Genomic DNA, 18,134 nt, shown 5'->3' with positions numbered 1-18,134 from the left:
AATACTGCAATTTTGTCATTGTGACAAGCCTATATAGAGGTAGTCTGATCAGAGACCTGACATATGGAGACAGTTAATGAAGTGTCAAAAGTGTTTGTGGCAGACACTGTTTCCATTAACCTGTACAGCAGCACAGCTCAGGTCACACAATGCAGAGACAAAGCTAGAAAGAGAAAGTGAGAGATGGGACAGCACGGTGAACAAGGAGACAGAGAACTAGGAGCAGGATTATGCACTACATATTTGGGAATCTCTCTCTTTCAAATCACATGGCGATTCAGAATTGTTTTACTGGCAATATGAGAGCAGAGGATGATAAAGCTCACCAGGACAGCAGAATATAACGCAGCATGCTCATAGTGTCTAACAGCACAGCTCTGAGCTTTTCTGCCACCATGCTGTATTGATGAGCAATGCTGGGAAAAACTATAGTTTATCAGTGACATACAGTATTACTAAAACAACTAATAATGTGGCACATGCCTTTTGAACACATTTTAAAAGGATTTTTTTCTTTATTGTGGACACTCTTTTTTTTTGTCATTGACCCAAATCCAGTCGTAATATCATAACAGTGTTAGAGAATGCGGGGGTGTCCCATATGCCAGCTGATCATGACGCACAAAGCTTTCCTTTCAGTCCTTAACATTCTGAATTGATCAAGGAAAATGGATATGCACTCAAAAAAATGAAATCTGGGTGTTGTTCGATAAAAATAAATAGAGCATTTTGAAACAAATAAAATTAATCAGTTTAAGGGATGTACACAATTATTTTAAATCAGTCTGAATTAAATCCATACAACCTTAAAAGAGCTCAATTCATTTGTGTCGAAACAACAAAAAATAATGATTCGAGTCAAACTACTACTTTTGCGCATGCGCTGATGACAGGAAATCCACGTGACCTCGTCAGTTATCGCGGGCGCCATTATGTGGTGGAGTTCAGTCTATGGTGGAATGCTGTAGAATTGGTAAGTTCAAAAATCCTTTATTTTCTTTGTCTGCATTGTGCTGACAGAGAGTAAAACTATTTAAATCAGTCAGAATTCAACATTAAGCGGATATTTGACCGCTTATTGGATTATTTGAATTACTCTATTAGTCACATGTTCATACTCGATAAAAACATAGTAAATCGATATAAACGCCTGCATGTATGTACATAATTTAACATTAATGCGGTAGTTGCTTAGTTCTAATTCCTGTTGCAAGCGTTATTTTACTAGATTGTTTCAGTTAACGTACTCGGGCTACTGTTGTTGAGCGTACTGTTAAGTGATGCTTCTGTACAAGTAAAGACGAGAATACTGCGAATTAATGTAAAAACGAATTAACAAACAATGATGTCAATACAATTATATGCTTGATGTTAATCAACAAGCAGCCAGGCGGCGTGGAATACAGTATAGAGCACATGCGTACTAGGCATGTGTCGTTTGATTATGATCGCACAGGATTAGGGTGCACGCGTTGTAATACGTTGTATTATTGTTACAGTTGCTGTAATTGAATGAGAATGATTTAAAGACAATTTGATATTTGTTTGTATGAAATATAATGATCGAAACTTCCCTTCCGGGCAGCATTTACATTTTATATTGATTTCAGTTATAATGCATATTGCATGGGAAAATCAGCCTCGGTTTCGTCGGTAGAGCAGGATCGCCCGTTTTCTTCAGAATTGTTTTGTGTTTGTATATATTATAGTTTTACTGTTGCTGAGCATGTAATAGGTGAAACATCTGTACAGGTAAATACAAGTACACTGCAAATTTATGTAAACATTGTTTTATTATACAGGTTTTTACAAGAGCTCATTAAATGGTATCCTATACTTGGGTTATAGTCCACTTTTTCACATGGTAAGTTGTATTAAGTATGTTCTTAAATGGGTTTAGAAAAATGGCTCATTATTACTGTAATAAAATAAAGGAAAGTTTAAAGTGTTTTATTAGTGTGTGCTTGGAAATACCTAATGTTTTCATAACCAACATACGAATGGATAATGTAATTTTCTGATTTCATACAATTTGATAGTTATTTTACTATATTGTTTCAGTTATGAAATTAGCCATTTCATTCAGGCGCCTGCTGCTGAGCAATCTGTAGGAGATTTCTCTGTTCAGGTAAAGATGAACACTGCAAATTTATGTAAAAATGATTTTTATATTTTTATTTTTATTTTACAGGTTTACAAGAGCAATAAACAGCATCCCATGCTTGGGTTTTAGTAAACTTTTTCATGTGGTAAGCTGTATTAGTGATGTTCTTAAAGGGTTAGTTTAGCCAAAAATGAAAATGATGTCATTAATTACTTACCCTCATGTCGTCCCAAATCCGGAAGACTTTCGTTCATCTTTGGAACACAAATGAAGATCTTTTTGATGCTTTCTGAAAGATTTCTGTCCTTTCATGAACAGCGACACAACTGAGACTTTGATGTTTTAATAAGTTCGATGTTCGAAAGTATGATGAACAGATTTAATTTAGGTTTTTACTTGCATATAAACATTGATCAGCAAACATCAACGGAAGGTCAACTGAACCTGATTGATGCCCAAAAACAGAAGCTTAAACATGCTGTGTAACGAGAATGAACCTCATTGGTTCTCACATGTCAAACAAACATGCTTATGCTTCCGTTCACCACAACTGATGTGCGAGTTGATGAATGTTTATATGTGAATAAATTGCAAATCTAAATCTGTTCATAATATAAAGCGAGTCTTCAGAGAAATGTGAATAAACCGCTCAATTTATATGGATTCGTTTTATGATCTCTTTATGTACTTTTTGAAGTATCAAAGTCTCAGTTGCATAGCTGTTTATGGAGGGACAGAAAACTTTCAGAATTCATAAAAAAAAAAAAAAAAATTGTGATCCAAAGATGAACGAATGTCTTCGAGCATGACACGAGGGTGAGTAATTAATGATAGAATTTTTATTATTAGTTGAACTTTCATATAGATTGTATGTCCTGTTATACTTGGTTATCGATATGATATTGTCAAATAATCAATGTTTTTGTGTTTTTTTTTTTTTTACAGAACAACAGCGTAGACATCCTCAAAAAGCACTGTGTATACTTAAAGGAGGACCATCTACAGCTGTTCAAGGAGTACAATGTAAGCAACTGCTTTTCTCTTCTTCACTTTTATGTTTACATTAAAATCTAACCGTACCATTCTCTACTTATGGTTCGGCACGCACTTGAACCGCGGTCCACCTCTAATGACGATGCGAGTGCCGTATGCTGCTCTAACGTCTAGTCATGAACGCTGTTGCTATCTTTGTGTAAACGAAACTCATTTAAGCCTTGCTAACTTAAACATTCAAGAGCAAGACGCAAAAGAGAACTGTGAGATGATTTGTGAGTGTGCTCATCCAAAGCCCCACATGTTTTTTTTTTTTCAGAAAACGTGCAAATACTGAGTTCTCTTTCAAGTCTTGTGCTTCAGAGGCCAAATTCGTACAAAAATTATATCAACATGACCGTCTTGGTGAGTATCCTAGCAAACATAGTCTGTTATGTCTTAAGTGAAGTTTTATTAAAAGAGAAAGACATTGTATGTGTAACGGTATGTACTGGATCATCAAAAAAACTATTTTCACTGCCTGTGTTTTTAATGTTAAATCACACAAGAAATTACAAAGAAATTACTAACTGCTCTTGACTGGATAGCTGATGTTACTTCAATAATGATTAATCTTTAATTTATTCAGTAAAGATAATATGCAGTGTTTTATATTTGATTATCCATTTTCTGTACCTAAGGGGAAGTCGTGGCCTAATTGTTAGAGGGTTGGACTCCCAATCGAAGGGTTGTGAGTTCTAGTCTCGGGCCCGACGGAATTGTGGGTGGGGGTAGTGTATGAACAGCTCTCTCTCCACCTTCAATACCACAACTTAGGTGCCCTTGAGCAAGGCATCGAACCCCCAACTGCTCCCCGGGCGACGCAGCATAAATGGCTGCCCACTGCTCCGGGTGTTCACACTGTGCACAAATTCTGAGTATGGGTCACCATACTTGGCTGAATGTCACTTCACTTTCACTTTCACAAAAAAAAAACTACTGTTAGATACCTGAAAAAAACTGAAAAGCACTGTTTATTTTATTTGAATCTTTGATCTATTGTATTTATTTGTAATGTTGCTTGTAGTTTGATTATTTGTTCTTATTAATTGTTCTTATTAACTTTTATTTTACAGTAGTCCAATTTTTCCACATTTTATTTGTCTTGCCCAGGATTGCGACTGGATGAATTCTAAAGAAGCCGTAGAGCAGATGGTATTGGGGATCTACATCGTCCAATTCATAGACACCAACCAGGGGATAAACCTGTGGACGTTGGTATCCTGATTGAAGGGACCGAGGTTCTCTGCTCTTTGAAGAACGTGTAGCAGTGGCCATGCTGTATGGACTTACTTACGCCTTGAACCTCAGCTACCCACAAGAACTCAAGGCTACATTTGAGGTCATCCAGAAAGTGTTCTTTATCTTGAATGGACAAAAACTTTCACTAAAGGTACCAGCCCTTAAGAACAAGATGTTGGAGTAAGTTACCTTATGTGTGTATTCTCAAAAGACTAAATCTTGACTCAAGAAGGTATTAGCTGTGTATATACATTGAAATATAATGTTGTTCATCTTGGATGATTTTTTTTGTATTTTTTTACCTGAAAATTTGCCTTGAAATAAGAATAAAGAGAAACTTTTGACATTCACTATGAGAACATTTTATTTGTGCAGTAAATTACATTTTGATAGACATGTCAACAATTAAACATTTGTTTGATGTAAATAAAGTTGTACAATTAACTTAACGATAGTAGTTGACACAATATTTCTGGTTTTCTAAATTAAGTGATTAAGATTAATTGGCTCAACAAGATTAAACAGTTTATAGATAAATACGATAATATGATTCAAATGAAAATGATTTGATCTTGTTGGTTCAAAATGAATTTTGCTCTTGGGTTCCATTTGCCTAAATTAAGTTGAGACAACACCATTCAAATGTGTGGAAATAGGTGTCATAATTATATTAAGTTAGACCAACGATTTATTTTTTTGAGTGTGCATGTTGGCATAGAGTAGAAATAATGCATTCCTTCATGAAGACACATTTTGGCTTTGTAGTGAAAGAGAATGCAAACCCTAATAACAGCATCTGACATGATTCCTGTCAGATCCTCTCTCCTCGTCTCTTTTTCACAGTCAGTCCAAAACAGATTATCACTGTCTGCGGGGAATCACACTGAAAACAATCCACAGGAAGAATTTATAAAATAAACCAACTTGGTGTCACAGCGTGTAAAGGTCCTTGTCAGCTCAGAGGAAGATTACAATTTAGAAGATGCTTTTATTGTCTTTGCTGCGTCTCGGTGACTCTCACTGTTAGGGATGGTTTATATATATTACAAATTACAAATATTCATTTGGAGATTTTCTAAAGATGTGCACAAATATTCCATTTAATAGTGTTAGTAAAATATTACTTCATTGAAGATTAAGCATTACATGATGGAAAAGGTTTGAAATGACGTGTACAAGTAAACTGATTTTTTTTTTTTTTTTTTTTTTTTTTTTTGTGTACTGTCCCTTTAAACATGACTGTAAACACACGCTATAAAAAAAAAATCTAAAGTTGTGAAAACTTGGACGTTTAAGGCAACCAGCTTCAGGAGATTTTTGAGTTTTCTCAATTTGTTTTCAGTTTATACAACAAAAAGATCAAAGAAAAATCTCCCACAAAAACAATTTGAGAAAACTCAAGAAACTCCTGAAGCTGGCTACCTTAAACTTAAGTTTTCTCAACTTTTGTTTTTTTGTTTTTTTTGTTTTTTTTACAGTGCAGTCACAAAAAAAGTATATATGTGCATTTTACAGTAGATATGGACTCATAAAAATACATTTAAATAAATGTACTTCTTTCAGCAGCTCCATCGAATGATATTTTTATTATTTCCAGAAACAGTCAAGCACAAGCTGAGGATTGTGGGATAAATGAAAACTATGCTGTGCTTGCATCCCAATTTGAAGGTGCCGAAGTTACAATTTTCTATATTATTGCCTCAAATGTTGCTCTTCTTCTAAAACGAATAGCTTCAGATTTTTCCTTTTTTATTTATTTATCAACATTATGGAAACTTCATTTACATTTACAGAGAAACACCAACGTTAAAAGTCAAAGCATTATATGATGGAAAAGGTTTGAAACTACACGAAGACATAATTCAAATTTTTTGGTGCTGTCCCTTTAAGCATGGCTGTAAACACACAAACTTGTATTAGATGTGGTAAAATATTCCTCTGTGGTCTGTAATGAGATTGTTAGGGAGTGAACATTGCTAGCACTCTCTCTCTCTGTCTTTCTTGCCCAGTGGCACTGCAGTCTAGGTTATCAATCCTGCTTTGTGTGCTAATGATGGTGCCGCGCATAGCAGCCAGTGCACAGGCAATGAGAGGCAGCAGGTATGAAAAGGGGAGAATCTACTGCTGGCAGCCACAGCACAGTGCAGGGATGAGATGTGACTGGAATAAACAAACAGCAGCCCCGTTTAGTTGGCACGAACACACACGTACACACGCACTGCTGTAGTTTCACTACAAGTGAATGCACACAGACGGTGTTTTACTGCAGGTAACACACAGAAGCGAGCACACACACACATTGTGCCCTCAGGCCTGAATTTGTTCACAGCACTTCGGAGGTTTCAGATTTGCATCCCATGAATCAGACACCACAATTTTCTGAAAAGAAGAATATATGCATGTAACATTTGGTGTAGTGGATTCAAACCTCCAAACCTGAGGATCGAGCAGTTTAATTAACTCACCCAAACGTTTCCTATCAGAGATAATCACATATGTACATAGTACAAACATAATATTATACAAAATGATGTAAAAGTTATGTTTATGTGTCTACACTCCTCCAAAGGACAACTCGCTAAAACAAGTGTAAACTAAAATAATATTTTCATCGACTGAAATTAGATTTCATTTCAGTGAGAGCAAAATTGACTAAAACAAAAAATAAAGCTTAATTATATTGTCATAAGTGGAATATAATGAAAAATACAATGTTATTAAAATATTTATAAATATAATTTACATTTAATATAATTACATTTTGGGCTTTGTCTTTAAAATATTTTCATTCAAATTCACTTCTTATTTTCGAGTAAAATTACTAAATATTATTTGACAAACATACTGAAAAATATAGATACTTTTGACATAAAATATAAAAACTATATTAGTCAGAAAAGTTATAAACTTGCTAAAAAAGTGAAAATTAACATTTAATACTAGCAGTTACTGTTATTTATACATTAATTTAAATAAACCTGAAATAAAAAATGAAAATTTTACAAATTTAAATTTGAAAATAAATGAAAACCATTTTTGCCTTGCAAACTAACTGAAAATAAAACAAACTTGAAGTAAGAATATTACTAAAACTAAACATCAAATACATATCAGTTAAAGCTACATTTATAGACACTATAAAAATAAAGTAACACCGAACATAACCCAAGCTGGATTTAAACCTCAGTCTCCACATTGTAAATAATGCACAACCCTCTGTGCCACAGTTCCAGCTAAATCTAGATGTTATTCTTGTCACTGATGTGCGTAGCGCCCACATTTCTCTGCATGTAACCCGCACCACCCAGGTGCTAGAGAGAATCCACAAATGAAAGTGTGGCCGGTCGCCAGCCAGCAGCAGGGAACGTTCATACGGCTAATATCTCTCTCCATGCCAGTTTAATTAAAGCCAACAATATCTTATTTAAAGCATGGGTCATGAGTTGCTCACTGCTCACTGCTGTGGTACAAAAAGACCAGCATGATTTCCTCTATCATGGAACCAGCAAACAAGGCCCGAGGAGAAAGCAAAGCTGTTGTTTCCAGCAGAGAGGAATGCAGCGCTCACACCCACAGATCCTGTTAATATTGGATAAGACATAACAGGTTGTACGCTGTGTTGTCAGAAGGCCAAACAAGGATGTGAGAGCAAGAGTGTGTTTAATTAGAAGCCGGTCGGTGCTATTTTCAAAACCCAGTGGGTTCCTTTGTGAGGTTTGATGGAACAGCCTCTCCAGGTGAAATTTAGCACTGTTGCAGTGATTTTGGGTTTCTGCCCTCTCTGTGAGTTTTGATTGCTTTTCACGTTCAGCCACATACTAAGTTGCTTTAGAATTTCCCATAAGGTAACGGCTCACTGAACGAAGGCAAGCTTGTTTAAATATTGTAATTATATGCAGGATCTCAGTGGAGACCACCACCAAGTGGTGCGCAAACAAATGTGTCTACTTCATCACTGATAACCTTATCAAATAAAAGGATTTTATTATTGTTTTAATTGTTTTTACGTATCCCAACACAAATAATATTGTACACAAATAAATATTTTTGTAACTTTAGTTACACTTTTTTTTTCACATCACATGTCTAACAGTCGTCTGCTATTAAAAAAATAAAGGTTCTTTATTGGTATTGATGGTTTTATGAAGAACAATTAACATCAATGGGACATTTAAGGTCCATTATAGTGGGAAAAGGATCTTTACTATTGAAAATCTTTTTCACTCTTAGAAAAATATGTTATTTTTAAGAACTGATCTCTTAACAAGAGTCCTCTGGTCCTCATTGACTTCCATAGTATTTCTTTCCCTACTATGGAAGTCAAAGGGGACCAACAACTCGTTGGTTCTTCAAAATTCCTCAAAATATCTTCTTTTATCTTCAGCATAAACTCATACAGGTTTAGAACCACATGTGGATGAATAAATGATGAAAAAATTGCAATCTTTGAGACGAACCATTCCTTTAACCAAAAGGTTGTTTGGTGAACCCAAAAATGGTTCTTCTATTACACTACTAAGAAAAATCTCCTCTAGGAACCTTTATTTTTAAGAGCATAGCCAAGCTAAATCTGTTTATCTTTAGCATGTGCACACTTGTATGCATACTGATACTAATACAATGACATTCCTATATATTTAAGTGTAACGTATGTGTTTTGACTTTTGGGTGTCCCAGTGTATAGCCAGTAAACCTGTGAAAATCTGCATATGGTCACATAAAACCCTTCATGCAGAGATGCAAAGCGACCAATTAATGGGCACTGGCAGGTAAACTGGAGCTCAGGTGCTGGGGGAAAAGTCAATTGAATTTCTATCTGTATTTGTGGAGATACAAAATGATGAAGGCAAGAAGCAAATAGGCAAAACATATGAAAATGTGAAAATGGATAAACAAATAAAAAAGAATGAGTGAATATCTTACCCATTACAGTCATCATGCAATAAAATACATTTCATTATGGCCAAAAAAAAGAAAAAAAAGAAAAATATATTATTCTTAACTCAAGTATTACCCTAATATAAACCCCCACAGTAGGAGCAGGAATAGTCATAAAAAAAAAGATCACATCGATGTCTCATGACACCCATTACCTCAAATGTGTCTGTGAAAGTGTTTCTAGAGAGTAAAGGGAAGACCTCGGGGTCCAATGAAACGCTCCGATAGCAGATCAAAGTTTTTGGCCGTATTAAGTTTTGTTCTGATATGATTGTAAAACTTTAGAGAGAGACTGAGATGAAGCCCTCGGAGGCATGTGCTGATAAGGTGCCTCATGTGCATTAAGACCAATTAAAGAGTTAAATGTATTCCAGTCCCGGCTTCCTCCTCCTCCTCCTGCAGAGGGTTTTCTTTCTGGTGAGAGAGATTATAGAGAAATTTATGTTGCCCTCAGGTTAAAGTTTGACTGGCTTGCTGTTCTTGCCGTTTTATTCAGACATAAGCTCTCATTCTTAATGTTAAAATCTTTTTTTTAAGGGCGGTTCTAGAGTAAATCCCTGAGCCATAAATGTGTCTGGGGAAATTCTTTGATAGGATACTGGAATATGATACATTTAAATATATTGTGGAACACCATTGTGAAAAAAAAAAGAAAGAAAAAGAAAAAAAAGATGTTGGCCCATTTGGCATTCCATATCACGCATACTTTTGTCAAAAATGAGAAGAAAAAAAAATCAATTGATTCTTCTTACCCAAAAGTGACTAATTTTAGACTAACATCAGAGTCTAGAGCTGGAAAAGATCATTTGATAATTTCATTATGTCAGGACTGAAGTAGTAACCCTTTCATTGCCTGCCCAATGGGCTCTTTCAAAACGCATATGAAGTTTCCCACAGACACTGACATCTGCGATGCTATGTGCTTCTGTTTGTTCTGGCTGCTGGATTAGGCATCAGATGCACAGAGAGAAACTGCCAAGTGTGTCACAAGTCTTGAGAAAAGAGGGGAGTTTAGGGAAGCGATGAAAGTATGAGGAGAGTGAGGCCCTCATTTGAACTGTTTGGACACTGAACAAAAACACTGCTTATAGATTAGAGCTGGCTTCCTATTTCAATTACCACACTAGTTTTACTAGTACCTCAGTATAAAGACTAAATTAAAAATGTATAACATAATATTTTGCTGCAATAAGGCAATGATTTTACTTGCGGGTGTCTGTGGGAGAATGGAAATTCCTCCTTAAGTTCCTAGAAATCTTAATTACAATATAACATGGTGTGTGTTCAAGGGATTTTAGTCCAAATAAAACGGACTTGCTGTAAACATTAACACAGGAAACATTTCAGCACCACTGCAACTAAATAATGGGCAAATTATGCATTTTTGGTGTTTAACTGAATGTAATTTATCACTCTTGAACTGCCACAGAGAATTATGGGAAATGTAGTTCACACAATTCTTCTTAAAAAACTCAATAAGTGTTTTCTGGCAAGCTTTGTTGCTATTCTACAGTCAAAGACTTACAGTGAGTTATAACGTCTAAATGTAGGTATAAACTTATTTAGTACTGGTTCATTTATATCTTCAGCTGTAAAAGATTTAGAAATCTAAGACATGGGTTTGGATGCAAACGCTAGAAATACTTTTAAGAGAGATCTCTTTAGTGGTTCACTTGTTCAGAAAACATTTACAGACAGCTAAAGGAAGAACTTCCTGTCTTTTTATTCTACTCTGTCTCTTTGTTCACATTTCCTGTTCTTGAGATGGCAGAGAGCTTTGTGCGAGTTCTGTCCCTGAAAAAGTTTTGAATGCCCATTCATTCCCCTCATTAACAAACCAACATAGCCAAATTCAAACCAGACTGAGAGAGAAAGAGAGAGAGAGAGAGAGAGAGAGAGAGAATGTTTTTGTGTCTCAATTCCAATGTCCATCTTTCCCTCTTTGGCCTCAAAAATGCTTCACATTTAGGCCCTGTCCACACGGAGACGCGTTTCTGTGAATACACACACATTTTTTATCGGATAGGCGTTTCATCCACACGGATCCGGCGTTTTCATCAGGTGAAACCGCTATTTTTTGAAACCTGGTCCCAGAGTGGATAAATTTGAAAACGCTGTCTTTGTGTTTTCGTCTGGACGGCTAATCCGTATATTTTCTGAAACGATGACGTCATCAGCCCATGTCCGCCACCCCCCCCCCCAGTCAGACACCTCTACATCACATAACAGCAACAAAAACATGAACAAACACTGAACGATTGTCTTTTTATTAACTAACATTAACACAGATTAATAAATGTATTGTTCCATGTTCGTTTGTGTACCACACGCAAGGTTTATGAGCATAGTCCAAGTCTTCTTCTCTGTTTTTAGCATATCTCTGTGTCAGAATTACAGCGCCACATACTGGTCTGGCATGTATACTACATCATTATGCGGTTTCGTGTGGACGTGGATATTTCTTGAGACGAGGAAAAAAAAGATCGGATTGGGGAAAGCTCCGTCTCCGTGTGGACGGGGCCTTAGACTGAACATAAACAGGTCCATCAATCAATCAATCTATTTCCAGTAAAAAAAAAAAAAAAAAAAAAAAAAATACACCTTTATAAAAATATTAAATACTATAAATTAACAATCCAATTACCTGATGCAATTACATTTTTATGTTTCCCCTTGCTTTAAGGATTGTTTCATTTTTACTTGTTTTCCAGAAAAAAAAATACAAGACAATACAAAAAACAAACAAACAGTATCTGAAGTCCTATTACCTTATGTGACTTTGTTTCTCAAATAATACTTTTCGAATTAAAGTTACGAATTTTGTCTTGTTTTCCACTAAAATAAAGAACATAAAACTTCAAAAAAAAAGCTGAAATAAAACAACAGGACAATAAGACTTTCTTTCACAATAAGGAATATTCAGAAAGTTTCCTGGCTCTCGGCATTAAAAAAAGTAACGGGCAGGTCTTGAGGCCCTTGGAGGCCCTTGGAGAATATATGTCCACTGTCTCAGCCCACAGAGAGTTGAGACCAGTGTGAGAAAGCCACAGAGGTGCCAGAATATTTGACTTAATTAGGCTTTTCTCTGCACCTCCTGAATCACTTTACTTTTTACAGTAGCCTTTTCAAACACACACACACACACACACACACACATACAAACATACACAGAATCTGAGATCTACTCCTCATTCCCAAGTCCCTGCTCTGCCATATGGATGAAATCATTTGTGTTTTGAACTCAAGCTGCTGTCGTCGCCACCGTTACCCGTAGCGGTGCCCGTAGACAGCCGTTCTGGGGATGAGGACTATCTCTATCAGTATGCGTGTGAGCGCCCACGTTTGGGGAGAAGGGAAAAAAAGAAATGTGGAGAACCGGCTCGGCTGGATGAAAGTGCAGACCGGGTGTTCTGCTTTCACTGCTAATGAAGTCGCTCCATTGTGTTGATGAATGTAAGAGCTAGTGCAAGAGCAGGGTAATATAATGTCCCCCTCTATTTATTCATTATGACTGTTTGTCTGTCCTTATGAGGCAATAAGTCGGGGTTGCCATGATAGTGTGTATCTGAGTGTATTTGAAAGATAAATTGCTGGTGGTAGCAATGCAACACCTACGGTATCCGAGTGTGTGTGTGTGTGTGTGTGTGCACGCGTTACGCTAGCTTTGCAGTAGATTCTCAGTGCTGAAAGGTAATTAGTCCCGTATGAGTGTGAGTTGGTGTGTGTGTAAGTGCGGGAAGCGGTTTGTCTCGTTAATCTGCCATGAGAGTAATTAAACGCACTGTAACACCTGGAGCCAGGCAAATACACCTCCAATCGTCTGTCCTGTCATCTCTATTGTGCGCACACACACACACACACACACACACACACACATGATAAATACTACCAGTCCCTGTCTGATGGCATCTCTGTGCTTCTGCTTCGGCTTAAAACAGCTCAGACAAAGTTTTCTGTGTTTGTGTGTGTGTCTGGGAGCAGTTTTTTGTGTGAAATCACTGCAGAGACTAATGCAGAATGCTGTTTGCAAATATATGTGTATTTAGAGGGCCGTTCACACTACAAAACTTTTCTTAATTAGTAGCTTTGTCATGTTTGGTGTAAAAATATATGTAAATATATTTAAACATTTAAAGCAAGACACATTTAGTTTTTAGAAGACTGTGTTAGATAACATGGCTGGGAAAGATCTGAGGATTTTGTATTTAGGTTATTTTTTCTTAGTGCATTAGATTCAAGTTATGCTTAAAGTTTATGCTTAGAACAAGGAAAAAAAATGTTTATGAGACTACTGGGATACAAATATAAACCTAACTGAAAATATATTAATTGAAAAGAAGAAATATCTAGTGCAGGTTCGTTTTTTAAATAAATGAATATTGTTTGAGGATATTCAGATATACTGCCATTCAAAGTTTAGTGTCAGTAAGATTTTTCAATGTTTCAGAAAAATCCTCATTCTCTGTCGAATCAACCAAATTTCAGAAACTTCTTATTAATCCACAACATTTCATATTTTGGCATTCATCACTAAACATGTTTATCTTTCTTCAGAAAAAAAAATATTAACAAAATCTAAAATTTGAGCTGGGAACCTCTGGTTGATGTGATATGGAATGGCCCTATTGTGTTATTTTATTGCAATTTAAAATAGCTGTTTTCTATTTTAATTAGTGCTGTCAAAATTAGAACATTAACAAAGGTCATTATTTTTCCAGTTTAATGGCGCCGAAAATATAGTTAACGCAGGGCAGGGCAATGGTTGGCCACCCCACTCACAACTGCTGCTTCTATCTTTTTTTCAGGACAAGAATTGCCTAGACGCAGTACATCTTTATGACAACATCAAATGGGACACTTTCAGATGCACACTCCAACGTTGTCTTAGTGCAAAGCACAAGTGAAACAAGCGTGAAAACGGTTCAGGAGACAAGGAGCTTCAGTAGAACATCAGAGCACTGCAGTCAGATGAGTTGCTGTCAGTAAAAAAATATGTTCTTCTTCTGTCTGCCACTGTAACACGTGCATGCAATATGCCCACACACTGTGTATCATTTCATATTAAAGTGCAATAATATATAAACGACTGTGAGAAAATACAATGTGTCTGACACATCATCTTAAGAATCAGCAGCTCTTAAGGTAATAGCAGCCAACCCCATAGCTTATAATATATATATATATATATATATATATATATATATATATATATATATATATATATATATATATATATATATATATATATATTATTTTCAGCATAATTACTCCAGCCTGCAATGTCATATGATCCTTCAGAAATCATTCCAACATGCTAATTCAGTTTTTGATCTTTAAGTTTGATCTTGCGGTTGTTTATCTATTTAACTCAAAAGTCACAAAACTGTTACATTTCTAATGCTTTTAAATGCTAATATGTCAGTATAATAACAGTATATATCCAATGCTACAGATTTTAGAATTAAAAATTTTACTAACCAGCTTACTAGCGTACCTCAGCATGCCAGCTTAGTATAATGTACATCAAGCCGATTAGCCAGCTAGCTTAGCCTATACACTATGCTTATAATCAGGCTTTCTAAATGACTGTCCTCAGCTTTAGCATGCAATGCTACACACTAATACAGTGATGTATGTAGTCTGAAAATCAAAAATGATGACCACCTCAACAGGAGGTCACAGGAGATGAATTTAGTGACACATGGCAAGTGCTTGAAAATAGCTTACTAGTACTCAGCTGATCTTGGAAGACACTTCTCTAAAGAATCAAATAGCCTTTTAACACTCAAAGAGACCCCTGCAAGGGCAAAACATGGTAGTGGTCTCTCCTTCACCACTGTAGTTATCATGCAAATGGCCAGAGAGATAAATGTGATGATGAGGTCCGCCCTTCTCGCTGATTCTCTGAGGATGTGTGCTGTCACTCCAGCCCTTCAAGAGCTCATTTAGCAGTCAGAATCAATCCAATCTCTTCAGCTCTTTATGAAATAGGCAAGCTCTGCTCTTCTTTTCATCTCTCACTCCACAGGACGCTCACAGTTTCTCCATCATTTCTCATCTACCTTCCATACATCGCTATGTTCTCTCAGTGTGAACGGCGGTTTTCTTTCCACGCTCATCTCTTTCTGAGCCCTATCTTTCCACTGATATCTCTCTTTTTCCCTGTATGTAGACACTGAGGGGGGGAGTTAACTAAGAAAGAATTGTGCATGCTGATAAAGAAACCCAAATGACTTTTTTATTTCATAAAAGCACAGAATATGAAATTCTGAAGAATATCCCAGGCTATCCTTTTCCAAATGAGGACTAACAAGTTCCAAAATGAGATGTGTTTTGTGACAGTTTAGCATCCCAAGCAACATAGACTTACAGTATAAAAAGGAATACTAACCTAGAAGCACAGCACAACATGGAAATGTCAGTTTGCTGTGTCTTTTAAGCTGTGAGGTTGTTGCTTGTTTCAGTATGAGACACATCTGGATCATGTTGCAGGCGGAGCTGCGAGTCATTAATCCTCATTCATTTTAAAGGCTTTGACTGCCGTTTTATTCAGGACAGTTTAGCAAAGCCGCACCGAGGAGCTCGAGGCAATCTAAACCACAAACTCCTGGGCCTCTTCTGGGCCTCTTCACATCCCTAACAGATTCTTTTGAAAACAACACCTTCATATGGAATGAAAAAAGGTAATGTGGTCTGAGCTGGCCAAAATACTTTCACATCAGCTGTAATTTATAAGATTAAAATTTGTGGTGGTCCAGAGTGCAGGTCTAAAGACGTTCACAAAGCAAACAGATGAAACACCACGACTGAGTTAAAAGAGAAAAAAATGACAAATTGTGTATAAGAAAAGCACAGCAAGTGTATTGAAATATGTGCTTACATTTTTTTTAGGTGGAAACAATTTCAAATATTTACAAAGAAATGACAAGTAAATGTAGAATTGAAAAGTAGTAAGGCTTGACATAGTCTTTTCTTGTAAAACATGTTCCAGTAATATTTGTTTTATTAATAACTTTTTTATTTATTAATAACACACACACACACACACACACACACAAATATATATATATATATATATATATATATATATATATATATTTTTTTTTTTTTTTTTTTTTTTGATAACATCACATAAGACAAGCACAAATAAAATAATATTAAAATAATAGCAATACAGCTAATGTCGGCAAACACAACAATAATGACCAATCTTGAATACTCGCCTCATCTGTAAAGGTCAGAAATGTGTTAATGTGTTATTGTTTAACTTGAGCCAATGAAAAATAGATAACTTGCCCTAAGATTAATATTTATTTTATAGATGTGAATCTTTACCCTTTTGTTATTTTTAGAATTGGATACATTTATTTATTTATTTTTTCAGTGTAGCATTTGAATCCTGCTTTTGTCTTTTTCCAAACCTGTTTCTGTCATCTCTTCATCCTCCTTTGGAATAACAGTAACAAAAAGGTCCAAAATCTAAATTAAAATGATGCAGAATGCTGCTTTTTCTTTAATAATGCCAAATGGACAACCTATAGTCGTACAGCCCCAGCAAAAAATACAGGTGTGGAAATGCAGAAATAACACTCTTAGGCTGCAAGATGGGCATCTAATACAGGTGCTTCTTTAACAGATCAGCACACACTTCAAAAACGACATACATACAGTGCTGATATTCCTCCTGCGGCTGCAGCAGGGACAATACTATTAGTATTCCACACACTGTTATTTTAATATATCGCCACATTAAATGGCATTTCCCTTAGAGCCAGTGAGAAAGCAAGAGAAAAGGGGGTTGTATAATGGCAGGGCAGACCTCTTTCTCTCTCATGTGTGGCATATATCACCATCTCCACAGTGTCAGGCAAATCAGATTCATTTAAAGAGCATTCCTACCTGCAGGCCTCAAACCCGATCACATACAATCACCTCCTCCCTCTCCCTCCCCATCCGCACTCAGCCTGGAGAGTCTATTGATTTCTCTGAAACTCAGCGGTGACCCCCAGACCAGCCACCTGCTTCAGGCTCAAATCACTTTGTGGCTTCTATTATTGCTCCTGGTGGCCTACGTGCCAGCGGTTCTGCTCGCTCTTTCCCTCTCTGTGCACCACAAGAAATATATATATTTTTTTTTTATTTTTTTTTAAGTACAAATACGGAAATCATTTAAACAAAATACATTTTCCCGAGTAGCAGCACAGCATGAGATTTAAAACTAATTTATTTCCTGAATGTTGCATTAAATAAATACCATATTACAATTAAAAGATAAGGTAAAATGAAAAGTAAATTCAATAAAATAACATTGAAAACAATTTTATTTCAAATTCATTGTACAAATTCTGTTTGTATTAATTGTAAAATCAGGAATGGCTTACTCTCTATTACTGACTCTCACAATACGAAAATGTTGCCAGTGTATCTTTGTATGAACATATGCAGTAAACATAAAAAACAAAAACAAAAACAGCTTCACAGAGCAATGCAAATGGCAGTGGTTTAAACAGCAGAGTGGTGACTTAACAAGTAATGCACTTAAACTCGCTGCAATATTGGAGCAATGGACCCTGAACTGTTTCCATCACGGGCGAATTATAAAGCTTATATGAGTATCTGGGGCAATAGGGTCAAATAATTCAATGCCTCAATCATTGTGGGCTTGACTAGTAATTCAGCTGAATCTAATGTGGCAGTCGATGCATTTTTCACTTCATTTCTCTCTCTCTCTTTCTCTCTCTCTCTGGATTGTCTAAGTAGCACGCAGATGCACTCTGTGAAACAGAAACACTTTATACATCTGAAACTTGTGCTGTGA

At 36.0% G+C, this 18,134-nt stretch overlaps 1 protein-coding gene and 1 long non-coding RNA gene across 12 annotated transcripts in view; one reads left to right on the top strand and one right to left on the bottom strand.

Annotated features, from left to right (window-relative positions):
• The window catches only part of LOC127984265 (disabled homolog 1-like), a 165,251-nt gene that overhangs the window by 124,054 nt on the left and 23,063 nt on the right, over positions 1 to 18,134 (bottom strand). The gene's annotated exons all lie outside the window — the stretch shown is intronic.
• LOC127984267 (uncharacterized) lies at positions 684 to 4,893 on the top strand. Its single transcript, XR_008160564.1, has 6 exons — positions 684 to 973; positions 1,803 to 1,864; positions 2,192 to 2,249; positions 3,050 to 3,127; positions 3,417 to 3,502; positions 4,250 to 4,893. It is a non-coding gene; the product is annotated as an uncharacterized LOC127984267 (long non-coding RNA).

The sequence above is a fragment of the Carassius gibelio genome, chromosome B20 (genome assembly GCF_023724105.1).
Source record: "Carassius gibelio isolate Cgi1373 ecotype wild population from Czech Republic chromosome B20, carGib1.2-hapl.c, whole genome shotgun sequence".
Taxonomy (NCBI): domain Eukaryota; kingdom Metazoa; phylum Chordata; class Actinopteri; order Cypriniformes; family Cyprinidae; genus Carassius; species Carassius gibelio.
This window is presented reverse-complemented; position numbering and strand designations above follow the sequence as displayed.